This window comes from Micromesistius poutassou (assembly GCF_964030765.1).
Source record: "Micromesistius poutassou genome assembly, chromosome: 8".
NCBI lineage: Eukaryota > Metazoa > Chordata > Actinopteri > Gadiformes > Gadidae > Micromesistius > Micromesistius poutassou.
Genome location: NC_140278.1, coordinates 10824944 through 10849237, shown reverse-complemented (window position 1 = coordinate 10849237; position 24294 = coordinate 10824944). Strand labels below are relative to the sequence as shown.

Sequence of the window (24294 nt, the reverse complement as noted above, 5' to 3'; positions counted from 1 at the left end):
GTTTGCCTGCTGTCTGGGAAATGCACTCGGGCTCATGCGCACTAACAAGCACTAAGTATGTTTTAGAAATGTTTAGGGTTTTATAGTAACTTTTTCAGATTATAAAATTAATTAATAAATTAATAAAGTCTCTAGTCTCTAAAGTGATTTTCTGAAAACGGTCTCCTCTTCAATTAATTAGTCATGAAAGCTTTAAGCTAGGGGTCTGAAATTGCAGTATGATTTATGGGACACCACAGGCAATCACCTTGCAGAGTTTCAGACCCGTGCGGCCTTCCCAAGTGTCAAAGGTCAGCCATACAAAAATGTAGACACTTTTGAATTGAGAGAAGTGGCCGAGAATGAAATGGTGAAGGTCAAAAAGGTCACACAAGGTCAGGAAAGCTTTTTTAGGCTAATTTCAGCCAGATTTTTGACTATGTCGTGCACCAGAGAGCCTTCAGCTAGGATCTTTTCGCCACGTTGCGATACGATCACCGCAGAGCTAGTTAGCTTTGCTGAAAGTCTACAGAGTTGGGACTCTGGGAGACTATAAGGGCCTCATGTGAGGGCCGCAGGCCAAATTTAACGTGGTTCAGTCCATTTTTGTGGCAACGGCAAGCACTCAAAGGAAGGAAAAGGCTAGCGATCAAAGCCCCGCCCATCGAAAAGTACAGGTCCGAGCGGCACAGTTCGGATGTCTATCCACTCGTCTAGAGCCCCCAAACGACATATAAAAAATTCAGACTCCTGCGAAAAAAAAATCCTCCAAAAGACACACTCTGACCAAAGGGTGTGAGAGGACATAAGTCTGACAGCTTCTGTATGGATTTTCTGGGAAAAGAGCAAAAAAAAATCCAGAGGACTTTGGGGATTTTTTTTTCCCAGATTATAGTTCAGTGGCTCTGGGGGACCCTCTGTTGCAAATCTGGTGGCCCTGGGGTCAAAGGTCGCTGCACGGAGACACGTTTTTAAGAGAGTCCCCCGTTTTTACACCCGATAGTGAAAGTGCCCGATAGTGAAAATGACTCTGTCTCCCATTTAATTAGTTATCAATGCTTTAAGGCAGGGGTCTGAAACTGCAGCATGATTTATAGGACACCACAGGCAATCACATTGCAGAGTTTCAGACCCGTGCGGCCTTCCCAAGTGTCAAAGGTCAGCCCTGACCTTTGACACCATCAAAGGTCGGACTGAGTTGGGACATTCGGACATTTGCTCTGTTTAAAAAGTGACCCAAAGTTAATCCCCAATGTGTCAGCCATATCAAAAGTGTTTAGGTGAACTTGAGACCCTTCAAAATCAGGTAAAATCGAGGCACTTAACCTATGGACTTAGTGTGTGTGTGTGTGTGTGTGTGCCCATGTGGAGGTAGAAAAAATTGACAAACAACGACCAGTTCCCGAAGGTTTTTTATTTTCTTCAACATATATAAATGTTTAAAACATCATGGCCTTCCTGGACTTCTTACTTGGAGAAAGTCCAAACTTTTGGGCCGACGTTGATGGCCCCCTCTTCCTCAAGGGGCCAGCAGCAGGAGTGGGGGAGGAGAAGGAGGAGCCAGCACCGGCTGGGGCTGGGGCTGGGGCTTCCTCCTCCGGGGGCGGGGGCAAAGGCTCCTCCTCCTCCTCCTCCTCCTCCTCCTCCTCCTCCTCCTCCTCTGGGGCCGTGGCTGGGGCTGGCACTGGGGCTGGTAGCTGCTCCCCTGGCTGCTGCTCCTCCTCTGCCTCTGCCTCTGCAGAGAGAAAAAACTAACAGCAAGAGAAAACAGGACAGCAAATGAATGACACAGTAATGTCATTTATTGAAATAAATTGATCATGGAAAGAATGTATAATTGCTATGCATTTTTCATTCACTCACTTCGAGGAACCGGGACCAGCCTCTGGGCATGGATCTCCCTCAGGTGTAGTGCTACAAATATCAAGATTTTGCGACAGATGGGGCACTCCAAGAAGGTCGTCATCTGTAAAAGTCATGAGATATTATTTAAATACGTAATTGATTAACTAAACTAGATAACTAATGTATATTTGTGATAATGAATTAAAGATCAGTAATTAGGAAGCTGATCCACCATTATTGTTCAATAATTAATAATGCAATAATTAATAATAAACATATTCTATCCATCGCGGAGGACACGCTGAGGCCTATACACGTGCTTGGCACACACAGGCCTATGTGCGCACAACAACCTAATAACTCGATATATTAATCGCGGAGGACACGCTGAGGCCTATACACGTGCTTGGTACACACAGGCATGTGAGCGCATAACAACGTAATCACGTAAATGGATTAACTTGTATATTTGTAATAATGAATTAAACCTCACCAACTAAGAAGCTGACACACCATTATTGTTCAATAATTAATAATGCAATAATTAATAATAAACAGAGATTCTATCCATCGCGGAGAACACGCCTAGGCCTACGGAGAGCACACACACACACACATAATAACGGTCTAATAATAAACTAAAGAATTCAAGTCATGCATTGTTCACTATTCATACATTAATTTATTGTCCATTTATAGATATTTTTGCAGATACTATGCATTAGTCTATGCATAGTATCTATGCATTCAGTATCCTATACCAACAGCCCGGATGATTAATTACTAGTAGTAGTACTCGTATAGCTTAATTAACAAAGATTCTCGCTACAATGACGCATATTTGAATTGCTGTTATTCCATCTTATTTGTGCAGACATTACTAGGAGCACATTACTTTCAGACTCTGGACTCTGGACTCTGGAAACGAGTGCATATTCTCAATGACCCTAAAGGCACAAGACATTTTTCTTTCAAAATATACCTAGTAAATTGTACATTTAAATCAGCTTTGAAAACAATAACACACATTCTGCGGTTCAGCTCAATCACACAATGGTTGAAAGAAGAGAGGAAGGCTTTTGAGAGGTTTTTCCTCTTCATCATGTATATGTGTTTTTCCATGCTGCATATGTCAAATGTGTTAAATGTGTGTCATGTGTGTAAATGTCTAGGTGTTCTGGATTAGGTATCTGTGTGCCACAGATGTGTGGAATGTTTGTCTGTCAAAAAAAGCCTGGCGAAAAATGTATGAACTTATGAATGACTGTGAAAAAGAATTTCCCCCTGGGGACATCTAATAAACGAACTAACTATCATGAGCAGATATTTATAAAGTAGAGTCATGGGATGTAGGAAAATGTGTCGGCTGTTTTCTCATAGACTTGCAGAGGCTCCTGTCACCCACCTGATATCCAAGATGTGGCAGACATATTCAAATTCACACCCATGTTTGTTGTCCTTTCATGTGTGCAGAGAGGATAAAGTCTTTCCCACCGTCGCTCCTGCCTTCTGCAGTATCAGATGCAGAGCATATGCATATTTCATATTTCATACACATACAAAGGTATACATTGCATACTTTAAGAAAAGAGGTATGCTGGCCACGCACACGCACAGAATGGCATTCCAAAATCCAAGGTCTGTCTTTATTGATAACCTTTCCACCCCCAACACTAATGGCCATATGTTTACTCCATGTCCCACTGTCAGCGTTCATTCATTTAAAAACGTAAAGTGTTTTCAGGTTTATTTGAATAGTTCCAAAGCAACAGTTGCAGTCAAAGTCACAGAAGCCATACGTTCTTGGTCGGCAACAATCTATTTTTGGAAGTGCACCACATTCTTCAAGAATGAACTGTGGACACTTGTAAACACCCTCTCGATTTCTGAACAGTCAAGCTCAAACAAATAGTTGTTTGCGGTTTGGTTTTTAAAGGAGGCTATATTTGATAATGGGTTTGTGAAATCCGCTTTGGGGTATAGGATGTTTCGCGCGTTTGGGGTGTCAAATCGTTGGTGTCTAACATCTCCAGGGGGAATAAGGTGCAGAAGACGAATGACTCCAGTCCTTTTACATACTAATAAGCCTCTTCCAACAGGCCTGCATTTACAGGGAGCACAATGGTGCTTTGCTTCGGAACCATATGTTACGTTTTAAAACCACTTAGATCAGAGTTCTGTACTGGGGGGGTTGGAGATTGACCCTAACTAAGGTGTTGGGAAACCCCCGGTTCGGCATGCCCCTTGGTGTTCCACCGACACACACACACAGACACACACACACACACACACACACACACACACACACACACACACACACACACACACACACACACACACACACACACAGGGAGCAAGTGAGCAGCAGCCCTGTGTTTAGGACTTATCGTGTTTCCTCTTGTAACGGGAAGTGGCCAGGCTGATGTCACGGTTGGCCTTGGCCAAAAAAACTAGACTGACTGGAGGGATTTCCCTGCTCTTGACGTAGTCCCTCTATTGCACCAGCCTCCAAGAACGACCATCATGGAAAATGGGGAAGGGTGGCAGTTTGAGCAGTTTTTATGGGTTTTCATACAATGAAACGCATTGTCGAGACAGACAACCTCCATGTTTAGATTACTTTACTCCACTGTTGGCTTGATCAGATTTCTTATTCTTAGCAGTTATATTTTGTGCCTGTATTTACTCAAATCTATAGAATAATTTGTGACGTTTGGTTTGGGAAAATGTAGGTTTGACGAGAAGTTGTAGTATTTAGCACTCTGTTAATTATCAAGGAACAGATTTAGCATTTTTTTTATAAGTGAGTAGCAATTATAAGTGACTAGCAATATTTTGTGTCAATTAAACATTTTGTGTCAATTAAACACTTTTTGTAGTTCTTCTATAGCCTACCTCACATGAATAATTACATGGTTACAGTTTTTTCTCACATACCGATTTTGAGTATATGAATGAAACGTGTTGTACAACAACACGTTTGAATCGGGCACGGCTGGGCATGGCCAAAAGTGCTAACTGAAGAACGCTGTATGTATTGTAGACTCAGTATTTTCGAAGAAGAGGTTCTGAAAAAAAATGGAGGGAATGAGAAGAATCGAGAAAAAAATGGAGAGAACGAAAAAGAGTGAGAGAAAAGATGGCGACAAAGAAAAATCGACAAGAGACTTTTTAATTTTTTTGTTTGCCAATCGGTTTGATGTGAGCTTAACAAAATCTCTGTTATGGCCTCACCTTGCTCCTTTTAGCGATGTGTTTTTACACACAGGGGTTTCAGTTAGTCTGGGCTTACCAAAGATCCTTCACTTTTGTAAAATATATTGAAAAGCAGTCACAAAGTGTATGAAAGGAAAGATAGAGCTATCCAACGTTTCTCTACAGGGACAGAGAACCATCTCATTGGCTAGCTCTGGTTGCATGTTATGTTGTCCAGTGTTTGGTCAGCTGACTGCCGACTCCCAGACAGCCCTTGACAACAGGATCTGACAATGACATATTTAGTATGAGCACAAGCATGGCTTGCTAAACAGAAACCGTGCCGTGGGACACTCAACTCCCTCGCTATTTCCTTCTCATGTGCTGTTTCTCATGTGCTGTAAAATAATGATTATAATAGATGAATAGACATCCTGCCCAAATTGGGTCCTCTGTTCATTCTGATGTGGCACTCGCGTTCACAGGATTAAGACAATGTGACGCTGTTGGCAACACACGCTTCTGTAGGCACAGGACGAGAGAATGACACACGAACACGATGCTCCTTTTAAATCTGCTACGTCATGAGCTATTTCATTATTATTATCCTGACATACAACACTGTGCTGCCATTCTCTTGACTGATTATTCCTCACATTTATTCTCGGGTCGTTCATCATGTTGGCCTGGTGGTCAGCATTATCTGCTGAATATTCATTGAATCTGCTCAACAGCTGATGTTCCCAGAGGAGGTCAAGGACAATGTTAGCACAGAACTTGTGTCTTGTGTGTCCATTATTTAACCCCTTGGTTAACTCAGAGACTATGACTCTGCAGTGCCATCAGGGTGATATCCACATAGTGGATGTGTTATTTGGATGTAAATCTGACAATCAAATTGGTGCGGTGGAAAAAATGTATTAATGTGTGTACCGGTATTGGGTTCTTTGCTTCTGCCATATTTGTCAGGTTAGCTCAAAAAGTGCTATTTTGTCAAACCAGAAATGTCTATGTCATCTTAGTGGAAACATATTCATGGTAAAATCCTACAGAGGGTGCTATTGTGTATTTCCCATAAAATAAACCCATATGTTAGACCGTTAATCCCAAACATTAAACTGGAATAGGAAAAAAGCAAAGAAAAATTGCGTAAACAGCACAGACTCACCATACATCTTATTGGCACTCAACATTCATTGAAATGTCGTATCTGGGGATCACTTCCGATTCCCATCACTGTAATCAATTTGTTATTCTGAGAAGCCAATAATCTTGAGTAGGGATCAGTAAGTGATTTCCCTTGGGTCATTGCAATTCTATTACTATGTTATTGAAATCGAGGGAAAACAATATAGTGTAATTTCTACCCAGTGCACTCTGTTTTGAGTCGTGTGTGTGTGTGTGTGTGTGTGTGTGTGTTCGAGCGTGTGAGAGAGTGTGCGTGTCTTTAAGAGGCGGGGGCTGACATTTTTATTAGTGGTTCTGAGCCAGGGAAGAGGAGTGTGTGTGTGTGAGTGAGTGTGTGTGTGCGTGTGTGTGTGTGTGTGGAAGGGGAGGACTCGTGCGCATGTGTGCACAAGGGGGGCGTGTCATGTGTGTGTGCGTGTGTGTGTTTTGGGATGTCGGGATGGTGGTGGTGCTACGGAGGGGGGAGCACTGCTGCTCTGTGGTATGAAGTTAGGAGCCGGGGAGAGCTCTCACACACTGCTGACTGTGGGAACAGAGTGGACGCAGCGGCTATCTCTCCCACCGAAACTCAAACACACTGCCGCTCTGGCTGGCAGACACACAGACACACACACAGCACAGGGGGAAGGCGAGGAGAAGAGACATAAGGAGGAGAAGAGAAGAGGAGGAGGAGAGGGACAGGAGGAGAATACAGCAAAAGAGGAGCCCACCGCCAGCATGGCTATGTATGAACCCACGTTTCTGCCCCCCAACGCAGAGGAGCAGGACTTCATCCAGGCGTACGAGAACGTCAGGGAGAAGTATAAAGGTGAGAGCGCTTCAGCTTCGCACCGGTGCCGGCACTTTGCTGGGAAAAGTCAGGCGGCCATGACACTTGGGAGTAGATGATGTGAAGGGATGTGAAGGTGTCTCCGGGAAATACATGAGGAGGCCTATATGTCCGGCAATCTTGGGTGGCATTGACTCTACACAGGTGCAATGTGGTACATGTGTCTGCGGTCTCGTGCCTGCAGCTCGTCTCTGTGTGGTTGATTCACGACTTGTGCTGCATGTGCATGTGTGTGCATTTCTTAATTTAACTGTCCTGACTGTCTGCCGGGCTTATGCATCACTCCAGTGCTGAGTGCCTTATTGATTGGCACACGTGTTCACTCTCTCTCTCTCTGTTTCTCTGTCTCTCTGTCTCTGTCTCTGTCTCTCTCTCTGGCTTCCTCTAGCTCTCTCTCTCTCTTTGTGTCTCTACCATTCGTGTGCTGAGTTTGTGGGCGTCCATATAGCTCATGTTCGACCAATGGCAGCCCAGTCTGCCCAGTCCTGAACTCTGACCCCTGTGAAACCGAGAGGTGGGGGGCTTAGAGGTGTCATCCCGACTATGCTCCACTTCATTGTAATGTCTTTGAACCCCCACACCCAGCACCCCCACCCCCTGGCCCCCCGCCAGGGCAGGAGACGATAGCAGGTGCTGCTGGAACAAAAGTGAAACCCATTAACACAGCAGGGCCCTCCTCTTCCTCAAATTCACTCTTCACCACACTTGATCCGGCCTTATGTCGCCTCAACTTCATTAAATTGCAGAGTCATTACTGGAAGCTAGGAGCTAATCCACTCCAAAGTCCTGGTCGGATCCACTGCACACTGTTCTGATTCTGGGCTGTCTCAGGTCCCCCGTGGTCCCTCTCTGCTTTCATCCCTCTGCTGCCCCACATAGAACTCCATCTGAGCGTCCATCCAATAATTCTCAGTTTAAACATTCCTCTTTTCTCCTCCCCATTTTTTATACCAAATTCCCTCCCTCGTCATACTCTGTCCATTTCTCCAGTTTAAATCTGGTTGATTTCCCCCATCCTGCTTATATTTTACTTTTACTCAACAATACAACAAAATATTGCAATTATTCCTAGGATCACCTTTTCATGTTTTCAATTGAAGGTGTTTTGTGGTGGCACAATAGGCTGTCTGTCTGATGTAATAGGTCAACTTCTTTTTTAGGGTGCGGGTATTTGTATCTTCGGTCATTAGCATAGCATACCGTTGTTTACTATCGATATGGGTGTGTATCTCTGTGCATGTTTGTCTGGTTGAGTGTGTCAGGTATCTATACTGTGTGTGTCTGTGTGTGTGACTGTGTGTGTGTGTGTGTGTGTGTGTGTGTGTGTGTGTGTGTGTGTGTGTGTGTGTGTGTGTGTGTATGAGGGTTAATGGGAGCCAGGAGGAGCCACAGTGGCAGGTGTTTATGTTCCCTGCGTTCCTCAGCGTTTCTTCTGTGAAGACCTTGTGCAGCGCAGAGGGACGACTCTCCTTTTTAAGGCACACCAACATCAGAAGCAGCGAACAGGAGTCTCCTGATTTGATCTGTTACCGCTCGTTCCCTCTCTCTTTCCATCTCTCTCTCTCACACATACACATGGACACAAACACACAATCACACACACATTTTCTAGCTATTAGTAGAAGCAAAACAAATTCCAAGTACCTTCAACTTATTTCCCCTCCTTTGATATTGCCCTCACTCTTGATCATCCTCTATGGCTGTTTTCTTCCTATTCATGTTTTTTCTTGTCTTCTTCTCAGTCTGTCAAGTTCACTGTTTGTTACTTTTCTGGGTTGTATTCATAATTCTCCTGACATTGTATTTTGATTCCTGGGTTCTCCTTTTGCAGTTTGTCTGAGTGCTCTCCAGTGTTTCCTTGCCTCTAGACATTTTTACACTGCCAAATATGCCTATCTTACGCCTTTTTCCCGGACCCTACACACATTGGCGGTTTCATTTTCATGTAAATGCGATCAGACGGTTCCGCAGTTCCAGGGGGTGGGCTTGGGTAGAGGTGTTGCTGCGCTGTCTCTACAACAGAGACAATGCAGCAACATCAACATGAGTAGTTCTAACTGGAGAGACAGTGAAATCTGCGAGCTGCTGACCATCATAGGAGAGAAGGTGATGCAGTCGCATTAAACAAAGATGTTGAAAGATGGTGCGATCTACGAGAAAGACGCAGAGGAACTGTCCTTACGAGGCTTTTGTCGGGATAAAAAACAAGTGGTCAGCAAAATAAAGAACAAAATAAAGAACAAATTATTCTAAAGAGGTCTAGACTCTGTGCGTAGCCCCGCCTTCTCCAGTGAACCAAGAAAGCCTGCTCTGTGAAGACGGGGGATTTTACCCCTTCGGTTTTACACAGGCAAGACAGTGAAATTGCCGGGCGTGCCAATCCGCGTCCGAACCGGCTTGGCAGTGTAAAAACGTCTTCTGTCTGCATGTTTCGCTCAAAACGCTGTGGCTCGGATGCTAAATGTTTGTTCACTAAACATTCTAAAGGAGCCTAGCAGGAGAATTGTCTCACTGTTGCACAGTGAGAAAGGTATTTAAATAACCGTGTTGGGTGCTAGCTTTGTTTGATAACCATCACCACAGTGATAGCAAGCTAAAACATGCGGCTGCCAGCCACACTGCTTTGCATTGGCTGTGGGACATTCTGTGCATCTGTAGTCATAGGTGCTGGAAAGGACAAGCCACACAATAGGTAGCACTTATTTCATATGTAGTCTAGACTGGAGCTGATAAGTGCAAAACATTGACTGGACGTTAGAACGTTATCTCAGTATGTATACTTTGTGCAGCCACTTCTATAGTCAAAAGTTAATAAAGAATTAGTTTGGCTATATCATGTTTGACTGACTTTGAAGGAATAGAATATAACTATTTAATTTAGATCCAGCTGTTGATACACACATGTTTCTCCTGGGTGTGGGCACAGACTGGTCAGTCTATTGTTTTGTTTTTTTGCTGACAGGTTTTGGTAGCACTTTTTCAGACTGTTGGAACAAAGGCGAAGACTACAATAGAGCTGTGTGAAAGGTCACTGGTAGTGTATGTGGCTTTAAAGACGGTGGGGTGCGTTCACCACCGCACCCATTCTGTAACATTATGTCATCATAAAAATGACGCACACATCGTCTTGCAATGTTATTCTTGAGATGGAAATAGTCTGTTATTGTCTCCACCTGCATACAGTGCAACGCTCTGCGGCACTTTGTCAAAATCCAGTTTTTGACCCAGTTTGAAAGTTTTATGACTTTCATTTTGTAGGGTTTTGTAGGGATGTGAATGGTATATTACTTTGACATTGTTATAACGCTCAAGGCCTGTTTATATAATCTTGTGCAGTGGTTCTTCTATTACCAATGCTGTCTCATTTTGTCCAGTCATGGCCTTGCCCTTGTCAGCTAGATGGGGAAGGGCCTGGATGCCTGGTGTCCTCCTAGGCGGTGTGTGACAGAAGGTGATCTGGGTGTGACCGGGCCAGCCGCAGAGAGTGGGGCGAAGAGGGGAGCTTTCCCGAAGTCTGGTCGCTGTGTCGGCTCTGGGAGGCCCCCTCCAATAGTCCCGCGGGGCTTAAAATATCCCCTAAATATAGCCCAGGCCATTTTCAGTTAGCAAATTAATACAGGTATTTATGGCTCAACGTAATCGCCTGCAGAGGCCTTTGTTAATTCTGATGGTAAAACATTGAAATATGATGGATAGTTTTTTTGTTATTTATAGAAAAAGGCTCTGCTTGTATACATTCATTGTATTCTATGTCATTGTGATAGCATTGCAATATGCTATCGCAGTATCGTTGACAATATTTATTCATTAAAAGTTGAACGGTCTGAAGACCTCTATTGAAGTCCTATCTGACTGTACATGCTTCTAAATTCAGCATGCGCTATTGTGAAGTGGAAAGGCCAGTTTTATGAATGAGTCCACTATTTTAAAACCTGTTGCGACAAAGAGACTTAGGCCATTGAGGTGTGCGTGTACAAGTTAGCGTGTGTTGAGCTATGGGCTCTTAAAAGCTGATGAGTATACATGGGGAGGGGGGACAGGGGAGGCCTGCAGGTCGGGTTTCTCCACTAAACGTGCTTGTAAGGGGTGGCCATGTGGTTTCAGCCATGGGAGTGTGGCCCATACATTTTTCTATGCTGACAGGAAGCAATGGTACTCATCAACAGCGGGATCTGTGTTGAGATGCGCGAGAGGCATGAATCACTAGATATCTCTCTCCTTCACCCTCCCATTGACTGCCCTCCATGGCTAGCTGTGGCACCAGTGGTTCTAAATGGGTATTTTACCATCAATGAGAAGAGGTCAGCCTAACCAGTTTGTTGGGTCGGCAAGTTCCCCCCCCTGAGCAGCTGGGTTAAGTCCGGACCAGAAGTGACTGTTTGACACCCATAAGGCATGGACGCATAAACAGATGCTATGTCTGGAAGGCGTCTATGCAACTTGGGCAATGGTCTGGAGCTCTTGTAATGGCTTCTACTTAACAATAAGGTTGTGCTTCCTCCTGTGTTCCTTGTGTTAGAAGAGAATACATCAGAATTGTATTTGCCCCAAAGGGGAATTTGTTGCGCACATGCACAGGGTTAGTAAAGAACGAAAAGTGTTATCAAAAACTTCAAGCTTACATACAAGAACACTAACTAGCCCATTTGTGAAAAAATACATACAGCCCCTGTAGTATAAAACAAGTACAACCAATCCCGATACAGTTTCCTAGTCAAACCTCCCATTCATTGTGTTCTCTTACCTGTCCACCAGGGGGGACTCTTCTCCACTGGCATTTGTCTTGTCAGTTGAACATCCTCCCAAATGCATTTTTTTCCCTTCTTATTTAAACATAACTCTGCTTGCTGCCCTGTATGTACTTCAATGTAGTTGGTCCTCATGCCAAGTGTGTGTGTTTTGGTTCACTTTTGGTCAATATGCAGTTTTCTTATAAGCTGTGTATTGCTCTTCATCTCGTGTGCCTATGTTTCCTAGTCTCAAGAACCTAATATCCTTACTTGAATCCATGTAGCAATCTGTGTATGTGGCTACCCACAATGCATTGAAAACCAATGCATTTGTATGCATGTTCCATGAATTCGTCCCTCATCATTCGTAACTCGTACACAGAGGTCAGCTATGCAGGCTAACACTGGGTATGGGTGGTGTCTTGATGGTTGATTTAATTTAATTGAGCTCTTATCATGAGTCTCTTGTATAACGGACGTCGGTATGTTGCTAATGTCAGTAACCATGACGGGTAATCTGGGTAATGGGACTATTTCTTCTTAAAATACATCAAAGGGAATAAAACAATACAGTCAACTCACAGTCAGCGAAACTAAGAAAAAAAAATATATATATATAAATGTGTTTTGGGAAGTTGTTTATGATTCTGAATCATAGAAGATCAGAATCAAGATTCTTGTGTGAATTAAATTGTTATCCCCTACCCCTACAGTCAACAGATTCAGGGGCTGTTCCTGTGTTACACCCGTGTGTGTTTATTTGTGTGTGTCTCTGTTTAGCTTTTTGTGTGTGAATCAAAATGTGATATTCACAGTTCCCTGTAGGTTTGTGTTGAATCCTAAAAAAAAGACAGCACGTTTCTGCCCCTGCTTTTTTAAGACATATTTCTACTTCACGTCAGCATCCAGTGAGCAAAACATTCCGGCCGCCTGGGATAGATCAGCACTGACACACAGCGAGGGTCAAGGATCACTGTAGGCCAGTGGTTGATAAAGGAGGCTTTGCTGGGATCCCTCCTGAGACCTTCTAGGGAGTGAGGGGAAAGCTTCTCTAAATCTGCCCAGACTTTCTGCCAAAAACGGAACTGTTCAGCACTCATGGTGCGGTTCTGTTATTCCTGCATCCCATGGTTTCAATTTTGTGTGTGTGTGTGTGTGTGTGTGTGTGTGTGTGTCTGTGTGTGTGTGTGTGTTGGATGTCACTGAGTGCTTCCGCTGAATCGTGCTCAACAGACCTGTCGACAGCACCAGATGACTTCACATCTATCTTAAAGCATGTCACACACACCACGTCACCCCAATCAACCTGTGTGTGTCAGGGTTGATTCTGTCCTCTGTCCATGCTTCCATGTCAGCCAGCTCATTGTGCCTAATGACCACTGCCCTTATGTTTTAAACTGCATTTCCATGCAACCAGCCCTCCCTGACACCTTGACCCGTGGGATGAATGTGGGTTTGCCCTCGAGGTCTGGCTTTTAGCACAAACCAGGAGCGTGGCACTATTTCAGGTGTTTACGGTTTTTACAACGTCTGAAACACGTGGCTTGCTGAAAAAACACGCTTCTATGGAAAATGCAGAAGCAGACCCAGTTATGTGGGAAACAATGAGGTTCTTCTGCACTTAGGTTCTGTTGGGCACACTGGCCCTCTGTCTCCTCATCCGATGATCCGTCTGCATTGTCTCTCTCTCTCTCTGTCTCTCATTCTGTCTCTGTGTCTCTCTCGGTCTCTCGCTGTCTCTTTCTTCCTTTCTTTCTCTCTCTCTCTTTCTGTCTTTCTCTTTCTTTCTTTCTTTCTCTCTCTCTATATCACTCTCTCTTTCTCTTTCTCTGCTTTTTTTCAGTAGCAGCTTAACATAATAGAAGAGCTACACATGCACACACTCTCACTCAAACACTTAACTGAAACCATAAAGGTTACAGCTACTTGCAATGCCCAGACACACACACACACACACACACACACACACACACACACACACACACACACACACACACACACACACACACACCCAGACACCCCCCCCCCCCCCCCACACACACACACCCACACACAAAACAGGTCGAAACACACTGTAAATGGAAAGGTCTTATTAAAATGACAGTGAAGTCATCAACTCTTAATCTTGGAATCGGGTTGGGGTTCGGAAACATCCCCACCTCCTCATGTCCCAGCATGCCTCCCTAGTGACATAGCTCAATGTGAATGTGTGCACCATATCTGGATGAGAGGGAGGGAGAGAGTGCGAAGGAAGGAGGGAGCCATCAGGGTGATGGAAGACATGGTTCATGTATTAGTAAAAACAAAGTATTAGGTCGTGACGCTAGTTGGGAAAGGGATATTTATAGCATTGGCAACTCCTCAAACATTGTTCGAAATCGCTTGTCATCTTATGTGCGATTAAGCAACGTGTTAACGGAGGTATCATCGGAGGCTGTCTGCTACTGTTCAACCCATTCAACGGGATTTGTCCTTGTTCGCCCTGGAGGACAATCCATCTGTTGAAGGCTTGTTTGATACCACTGGTCCATTCATCTCCTAACCTTTCAAGAGTCTTGATTCCTACGTAGACAAGAGCAAACATTGGAAGTGTTTCCGTTCCATACACACTTGGATTTAAACCAGTCAGGGGAACTGTAACATTCTGTGCCACAGTCAAAAACGCTAGAGTGTGTGTGCTCAATGTCAACGTATGATATGTGTAGTTGTGTATACAACCAAACTGAGTATGCTCCTTTTGTCAGCCGAGTCACTGCCCAGGAAAGAGAGCTAAAGCGGGCTGCAGACTGGGGGCGTCCAGGGCAACCTGAGCCACTATGACTGAGTTGCCACGCGGGCCCGGAATGTCACGACAGGTCACCGCACACAGCTGACAACGGCAGGAATCTGCACCACATGCCGACACACGCACAAACACATGAACACGCACACACACACGCACACACACACACACACATACACAAACATGCGCATGCGCACACACACACACACACACACACATCTCACACACACACACACACACGTGTCACACACAAACGTCACACACACTTTTCTTGCTCATAGCCATGTCTCCATCACATTGGACTCAAAGCTTTGGTTCACTTCATGTTGGCCTCCTACTATCGCAGCAGAGGATTACTCGCTAAATTCCCCTCTGTTAACATTGCGCTTAGTCTGATTCAGCAAGGCACGCAGCAGCAGGAGAAGTGATGCGTGCTATCAGCGCTGAAACAAACGAGTCCTCCCAGCAGGCCAGCAGTAGTTGCAGCAGGTCTGTTTAGTAATAAAGCCATGGCCTTACATGGTGGTGCTGACGGAACCTGGCTCCTCCAGTAGTCCTTAAACGAGACAACCTTACATAAATGGCCTGGTTCATTTCAACGATAAAATCCTAGTCGGAAGATGACGTGTTAAAACACAGAACCACTGGTTTGCTTTTTGACTGCTCTTCCTCATGCCTGTTGGACCGCTGCCGGGGTTCATGGACGGCCCCTTTCCTGTTGGTCAGAAAGGAGCACTGGAAATAATGAGCCGTGTTTGTTTTGTTATCGGCAAGTCAAAATCACAGCTGGCTAATTTTGGCCTTCCTGTTGTATGTGCACTTTGCCACCATTGGACTTGTGTTTAATGTCAGAGAAAGGTCGTCCTCTGCTCTCTGTTGAACCAGATTGTATGTTCTTTGAGAATTTGAGCAGTCATCATAAATTCACAATGACTTATGTTTGAAATTGGGCTGAACTCTTCTACAATATCTTTTTTTGTTGGTCTTTCCCTCCTAAACCCTTGTTTGACAACCTTTTGTTTTCTGTGTATGGTACTGTAGAGTGCACAAGAGAGTTTTTAAAGTGTGTTGCATTGTTCAGTTGGTTAGTATTGTTGTATAGTATACTTCACATATGATGTATACTTACTGAATGGATTGGTATTCATGAGGAGTAAACAAAACTGCAATCATTTACAGAGACACCAACTATTATATAATTTACATTTACATCTAGAATTATAACAAACTTTTTTATCCAAGGCAACCTTCAATGTTAGGGTAAGAACTGAATATAACATTTGTTGTTAACATAAAACAATTTTCTAAAAGTAAGTAAAGTTATTCTGGCACCAACAATAGGATAACAGCATCCGCCCCTATTGGCCAGCAAGCTTATCTGTCATGATCAGAAGAGTCGTATGAGGTCGCTGTCGAGCAGAGCCAGGCAGGAAGAAACAGAGACATCATTAGCTCTGGAAAAAGCTGAGACATCCTATGAAAGAATCAATTTAAAAACGTCCAGACATCTGGACCTGGTCCCAGCGGCCATCCCGTGGGGGACTAGAGCATGGCGCACAGTAGCCAGGCCGGCGCCTGTAGCACAACCCCCCCACACCCACACACACACACACGCACACCGGACCATCATGGAAAAAGACACATGGGCACCCTGACAGCATGGTTGATGAACGGAAATATGGAGCTAAGGAGAGCTAGAGGTGTGTGTGTCTGTTGGGGTGCCATCTATCAGGTGTTGCTAGCAAGTTTAAATGCGACTACAGAGACATGACTGCGCACACTCTACCAAGTTCTAAGCCAATCCTGTGAACTCGGAATACGCTAGAACTTGGAGCAGCTTTCTCCTCCCTTGCGCCGAGTCATGGGAAAACCTCCAGGACACACTACAGCTCAATGATTCCTTCTCCCCGGGAGACTTCAAAGCTCAGATAAAGAACTGTGCAACTGAAGAGTGTTATTGGTATTCCTGAGCCGGATGTTGTAGTATGAATCTGTTGTTCCTGGTCTATCTTTATGGTGCTCCAGTTCCCTTAATAGGTCCTTGTCTGTTTTGACATGCTTTGTCATGTCATCATTTTGTAACCTTATTCTAGACCTGGTGTGCTATCTTGGCCAGGTCTCCCTCGACAAATAGATTTTAATCTCAGTCAAATAAAGAAAACCCCCCGCAAAATACTCATTATCATACTTACACATGCGTACACACACACACACACACACACACACACACACACACACACACACACACACACACACACACACATGCTGTACTTTAGTATCATCCTTATCCCTGAACTGAATGCCTAGTAGCTATCTATTGATTGAGGTAAATGTATTCATGTTAAGTGAATTACTGATGGCTGCAAATGTTCAATAATGCATTATCCTAATCTAAATTCCTCACGCCTGTCTGTCTGTCTGTCTGCTTATTCATGTTCTGTCCGTCCGTCTATATATTTGCTCCACTCTTGTGTTGTGGTCATACGGAGAAAGCACAGCCCCTAGTGGACAAGTTAGCTCATGACAACAGACTTGGCTTTGAAATAACAACCTCACAAACATCAAAGTAGTAATCAGTAAATCAACGTATTGGTATTTGTAATTATACAATGGCATTTATTACACAAGGGCGTTTGCATACAAGCAAAACAAATAGATGTATGTGTGAAATAAATATGAAATGGACCATGTCTCAGAGCTTCATCATGGTCATGTCCTAGCCCAGTGATGCTAACTTACAGCTCCAACTCTGATAGAATCTAAGCTTGTGGGTGAGAATCTGCTCTAGTTTACACCTTACTACAAATAGCATGTGCGTCAAAGGGAAACCATCTCGTTCTCTTATCTCTCATCTCCCGTTGTGTTTACTTAGACAGTAATGTTTTTGCATTTTTAAAGGGGTGTGGGAGAATTTTGTCTGGGGAGGGAATAGGGTAGTGTCATTAAACACATTTGTCCATGCACACGCACAGAATAAACATTGTTGTGGGAGGTCTGGGTGGAGATGCTAGAATGCTCTGTTCCCCTTCGCCTCCCTTCTAGGAATTCCTTCTGGCTGGGAGGGCTAGGCTGGGACTCCAGTCCCCTTGTGGCGAGTTGAACAGCTGCAGGTTGTATAGCTATTCGGGGCTACACATGCACACACGTACGGCCCTGTATGTGTGGCTATGGATCCCATACTGCTGTTCCTGATAAGAGCCTCCCATGCTGCACAGAAATGCACTGTGATTGTCTGGTGACAGGAGGTTAGAGATGGGCTAGCGGTGGTTAAGTTTAGGTATTAGGTAAGAGATGGTTAACTTTAGTATTAGGATAGCGATTGTTAACTGAAGGTATTCATTTAAAGATTGGTCAAATTTATTAAGATAAAATGGGGTTAAGTTTAGGAAGTAGGATACAGATGTTTAACTTTAGATATTAAGTTGTGGACTATTACAGGTTACAGTTACCTTTGAGATGGTTTTGTTTACTAAGAAGCATATCGCCAGCCAATCACAGTGTGGTTCTTCTCAGTGTGGGCGGGTCTTACCAGGAACTGCGAGGGGATTCATATATGCGTGCCCTGTACACATTTGTACAACTATGAAAAATAAACATGCATGCTTTTTAGCGGGAATGCAGTTAAGAAATGATGTATAAGTTGTTTCTACGTTGATGTTGGATAAAACAATTAATTGGTTTGATAGTTTGTTTTATTATCATGCTTTTTTCTCTAAACGTTGTATCAGAATTATTATGGGCTGTCATCACAAACTTCATCGTCCTCACACAGTATACAGTAAAGTAGGATGAGGCAGACAACATTTCATATCTGTCTGTGTTATCTGTGTTTGGCTCGGCTGATCGCACACAGAGCTGAATCTCTCCACACAGAACTACAGAATTAGAGTTTGTCTTTACAATCTGGGCCATAAGCCAGGGCCTTTCTGTGGGCGGCTTTGCTCTGCACAATCCTCTCTTGTTTTTCCTAACATCTATCGACCAAATATGGCTAATCTCATGTCCTTGGTGTATATGGGCCCAACACAGCCAGTTGGATTAAACTTTTAACCATGCGTGTGTGCGTTCACCTCCAGCGGGCCCGGTAGCCCTGCTGATGCAGCAGGCGTTGGGTTGGGGATTTGGGTGCAGCTGGGATGACATAAGGCAGATGGAATGTTTTGTCTGGCATCCCGCTATGAGGCTACTGGTCTGAGCTGGACCGGAGAGGGCAGGACCAGGACTACTACTGGATGTTACAGGAGGGAGACTGGGCAATGGTCCTAGGTGATTGTGCAGTCATAGAGTGGCCCAGCAACTTGCTACTGTTCTTAGTACATCAATGTTTTGTATTGGGATATGAAAACACAGATTGCTGGGTTTGGGTAATTGTCACGAAGAGACAGGAAATGAATGCCAGTGAGATGCCAGTGAGACGGCTGTACAATGAATGCCAGTGAGAAGCTGTAATTATAAAGCAAAAATAAACCAAAAAAAAGAACAAAGTGGGAGATTTTCTAAAGCAGACCATAATAAATAACTCAAATATTTTTTACTGGTAGGGTCTGCGAATAAACATTGTGTGGATTGACGGTAACCTGCTAAAAGTCTTTTGGCAGCAGTAACTGGAGACCAGCTAAGAGGCTGGGCAGCCATTATAACGCTCATTCACACCAGGACCCTCCCCCTGTTCACCTTACAGTATAAACCTGTGAAAATAAAATGGTAACATAGGTTGTTTATGGTAATATAAAAACCTCTAGAAACTCTGGGGAGATTGAAGGAGAAAACACATTATTTATAGAGGAGAATATTCTGATAAATGAGGGATACCTTCTCACTTGCCTTTGGCCTTAAACCTGTACTATATTAGTATACACTATATTCTCCCATTAGCAGCCTCTAGTGGCATGAGTTATAGTTATAGTGGCAAAATAAATGGCAGCTAGCACTATAAACGCCATTTAGCCAAACGAAAAACAAAGTGACACAGCCCTTGTCTGTGAACAACTAAATTCTGAAATCACCCCGTTTGAGGCAGCCAATATAAGAAATAATGTTTATTTAATAATTCCTTTCAGCTTTTAGTCCTGGCCTACCCTTCTAACACCAAGTTATGAACAGAAATCTTATGAAAGTCAATTAATCACTACTCAAACATGCTGTGTAGCCTTAGAATGGGTTTCTTACTGGGTTTATCATATATGAAACAGGGGATTGGCAGATTATTGCTTCCACCCTGTGGCAGAGGAGAGTGCAACAGGTAATGGCACACTGGTAACTATAGGATGCGCTCTCACTTTATCATACAAGTTACCTTTTGTTAACATTCTGAAGCTGCAGTGCTTTGGGGATAGGGGTTTCAAAACACGGATATCACCCAGTACTACATGCCATTGACATACTGTACTTCTAATCCATCTGCCTTTATCCATTAAGCCAAATCCATTGAGCCAAACCTGTCATTCTCTCATTTGTCACCTCCTCTGTTGTCAAGCAGTCACACCTTGATTAATGATGCCATTAATGATGCCATTCCGTCAGCCACATGGACTCAATTAACGCAATTCCTGGAGCGCATTCATGATATGGTGTCTCGGATTGCCGTCTCTCAGCTATAGTATCTAGTAACACCTGTCAATACGACAAAGTACCTGCTCAGAGGGCTACTGGCGTCAGCCAATCAAATCAGGGGGCAGGGCTTTGTTCACTTTTATTGTTGCACATTTTTGTGTTTGAGCAGTATCAACAGTATGTATGAACAGTATGAATGAGCAGTAACTGAATAGGTATGTATGAGCAGTATGTAGGAGCAGGATAAATAATCTTTAAATATGAATAGGTATGTAGGAGCAGTATGTATTAGCAGTATGTGGGAGCAGTATGTATGAGCAGTATGTATGAGCAGGATAAATAAGCAGTAAATATGAATAGGTATGTAGGAGCAGTATGTATTGAGTAGTATCTATGAGTAGCATGTTGGAGTAGTATGTATGAGTAGTTTGAATGAGAAGTACTTATTTTCTGCTGTTTTGTAAGTCTGCTATAAGATTATTGACACAGAATTATCCTTGCCGCTGCAGGATGGCTTCACCTTTCTCTTGCTGCCAACAATATGTCATGTCATGTCAATATGACCGTTATTTCATTACGTGCAAGGTATCATGCAATCCAATAATATCTCTGCTGGCCCTCTGATTGGAGGTCAGACCAAGGGCAATTCAACAGTACAGTGCATCATTCTGATTTGGGTTTTAGTCTAATCGATTTCCATGGTATGTGACCCCCGTTTATTTTCCTGCTGATGACGGCTGACTGGCCCTGTCTTTGGCAGCTCAATCAGAACATTAAAAGGGTGTTCAGCTTCACTCTATATGTTGGATGCTGGCCGTGCTCTCGGCACAGAATGTTTAGTGAGATATTTTTGTGTCCTTTCTCAGTAACACATGAGTAGGCCTACAATATGAACACCAGATTGGTTTTAAGACTAAGTCTATGTTTGTAACATTTGTTCATGAGTTCATTTTTAATTAAATAACCCCAAATAAGCCTATATGCAACATAATTATATTTTTTTTGTCTCCTTCATTGGGTTCTTTAGCAGTTTCTGCATACAATTTTTTCATCTTTACAATGTCCATGTTTAGTTTATTCTTTGGGTGTGGTGCTTTTGATTTAGTACTCTGTTAACACACTCACACACATTCACACACACTCGACACGCGATAACTCTGTTTGTCTCCCATGATGTGTTTTGGAATACAATCTCTTCCCTAATCAAAGACATACAAACATAAAAAATCTATACACAACAATTTGTCAACCTTACTTCTGAGGCTTTCCTCCTGCATGTGCTTAGATTTTTCTCCAGGTGCAGGTGTTTGTTATTCTCAAACACTATTTGTTTGCCCCCCCCCCCCCCTTATGTGCTGAGCTCTGAGTCAGCTGTGTGTGTTTGAAGCGGCAGCATCAGCAGCCCCTGGTTTGCAGAGTAATGACAGTGCGCCATATGTTGAGAGTGACAGCCCAACTTCACAGTGACAGAGCTGGCTTTGAGAGCAGAAGGAGGAGGAACAGTGGCCGGCACAGGAGGAGAAGGAGGGTATGTGCAATGGGAGGGAGGGGCGGAGCCTATTGCCAAGAAGATTCCTTTGCACACACACCCAGACAATGAGCGTGTGTGTGTTTGTATGTATGTATGTGTGTGTGTATGTGTGTGTGCTACCCAGCAGCCTCCCTGGCCCAGCAGACCTCTGTTGAACAAGAGAGTGCTAAAGTAGCCCAGGAGCAGAGAGATGAACTGCAGAGCGTATCATTGAACTCAACTCAGATACAGGGAGACCTTTGGACAACTGCAGCACTTACTGGCACTCTAACTGCGTTCCTGACCACCTCATCGATACATTGCACATTTTCCATCTTCATCTTCCTCATCTTCATCACAATGGATCACTTTAGGTCCATCCAGAACGAGATCACGTCTCTGAAAGGTATTTATTTTGAACTATTTAGAACAAAATCAAGCCAAGGACTAGATGCACTTTTAGGCATTGTTTTGCAGAGAAGGAACATATACTGGTACAGGACAGTTGAGTGAATGACAGCGAGAGAGAGAGGGAGAAAGACAGAGATAGAGACTTTTAGTGTTGTTATGGTCTGTGGGGAGGCTGTGAGGGAGGGTCATCCGTCAGACTCATTGTGTTAAGCTCAGCTGCGGAAGTTTAACCAGAATGACTGGAAGGAAGACATGCCTGAAAAGAATCACACATGGAGGATGTCTAGGACGGGAGGGGAGAGAATGTATGGATGGAACCAGTTTTTAATAGATAGAGACAGAGGGAGGGAGAGAGAGAGAGAGAGAAATGTCCCGGTGATTGTTTGACTGGCCGAGCCTCTGCCGTTTGCTACCTTTGCACTGTTTGCACAGAGGAATGTTTCCCCGTCGCATCCCTGTGCAAACGGGTGACTACAGTAGAAAAGTGTGCGCTTGTGCAGCCCTGCTGACCTCAGATTTCCCATGCAAACCCACCAGGCAAATCTGGGAAACGACTCATCTGCTGCACTTTGCCTCCCTTTCGCATTGATGTGCAGCTTTTAGCTTTCATTTTAATTTTTCTCATCTGCAGCTTTTGGTCAACACGCTCAGGTTACCTGTCACGTTAAAGCCCCCCCCCCCCCCACCCCAACCAGTCTTGTGCCCGTGTGCATTAGTCTTTGTTGTGTCACTCTGGCGAATAGTGAGTTAGTTTAGCCCCAGCCCCAGGAGATGTACTATGCTCAGTAGTAAATGAGCCGTTACCTGGTCACCAGCGAGTAGCAACCAGTAAACAACTCGGGAGAGGGAAAAGATAGGATAATGGTTCAAAGTACAGAAACGTCACCACTATAACAGGAACAGTTATCACGTTGGTGATACATATCAGACCTTTAACCAGGGCAACAAAAACATTGTTTTTATTCGTGCAGTCATTAAGACGGCAATGGCAATAGAGAGATAAAGAGATAGAACGGTAAATAGAGGGGGGGAGAGAGATCATGCTGTTTGACATACTTTTGCCCTTTTGTATCACACATACACACGCAAGCACGTACATATACGCACACACACACACACACACACACACACACACACACACACACACACACACACACACACACACACACACACACACACACACACACACACACACACACACACAATCCAACGGCAGGTTCACCAGGCCCATGTTAACACCCTCTCTTTTGTAATTGCAGCAGGGTCTCTGTCAGGCACATCATGGCTCTATGAGCGAGTGTGAGCGTTCACACAGGGGAACTAATAGGAAAACATTTATTGGCTCACGCCCGGGTGTGAGAGGCAGACGGCACCCCAGTGACCTCAGCAGATCAGTGCTCGTCTGTGACTCTCATTCATCAACTTCCTCCCCGAGTTATGACCCGTCTGTATGCCTCTGTACAATGTGCATATTGTAGTCTGTTCTGGATCTCTCAAGTGCCATGCTCAATCTGTTGCAAAAGTGCTGCAATGACCCAACCACAGTTCAGCTCAGCTCACTCACTGGCACGATGTACAGTATGTACCTTTAATTTGATCACTGCGGGGTGCATCAGCTAGGCCTGTCCTGCGCTTGTTTAATAATATTACACATGTTCTAAATCAGAGAAGCATTTAACTGGAAGTATTGGGTGTAATAGATATGTGATGTATGTGTCCTCTCCAGAGGAATTGTCCCAGACTAGACCATCAGCGGCCAGCTACCATACATCCACCCCCTGTCTCTTTCTCTCTCGCTTTCGCCTACCTAGTTTTATCTCTGTCCTATTCCGATTTTGTTTCTTTATGATCTCTGTCACTTTTTTTGTCATGTAAAGCACTTTGTGACAAATTTATTTACGTACTTACAACTTTACTTACTTACCTCCCTTTAATTTCTCTCATTGGCCTTGTCTATCTGTCTCTGTCACCTGCAAATTGAGGTATATTTTTTACTGTACACTAGTATTCCTTAGAAGCCTGAAGTCATGTCTACAATCTCTGGGGTCTTGCTTAAGCCATCAGACAGCAGCGCTGGATCCGTATGTAATATGACGAAGGCTATTCAATCCTGCTAGCTAAACAGTTGGTGAGTGGAGTTTAGGATGACAAGGTGATAAGTTGTGTGTGTGCGTATTTATTCTGTTGGAGGGATACACGCCCTGATACACGGCACCATATCATGTCAAGCGTACTGGAAACTGATCATTGTCGCTTCTGTTTGCTGTTTGGG

At 44.0% G+C, this 24294-nt stretch overlaps 1 protein-coding gene and 1 long non-coding RNA gene across 2 annotated transcripts in view; one reads left to right on the top strand and one right to left on the bottom strand.

The window, feature by feature from the left end:
• The window catches only part of LOC311352105 (plectin-like), a 113280-nt gene that overhangs the window by 8312 nt on the left and 80674 nt on the right, over positions 1-24294 (top strand). The gene's annotated exons all lie outside the window — the stretch shown is intronic.
• LOC311352108 lies at positions 1617-3358 on the bottom strand. Its single transcript, XR_014636778.1, has 3 exons — positions 3230-3358; positions 1843-1945; positions 1617-1730 (listed from the first exon to the last, which is right to left on the bottom strand). It is a non-coding gene; the product is annotated as an uncharacterized lncRNA (long non-coding RNA).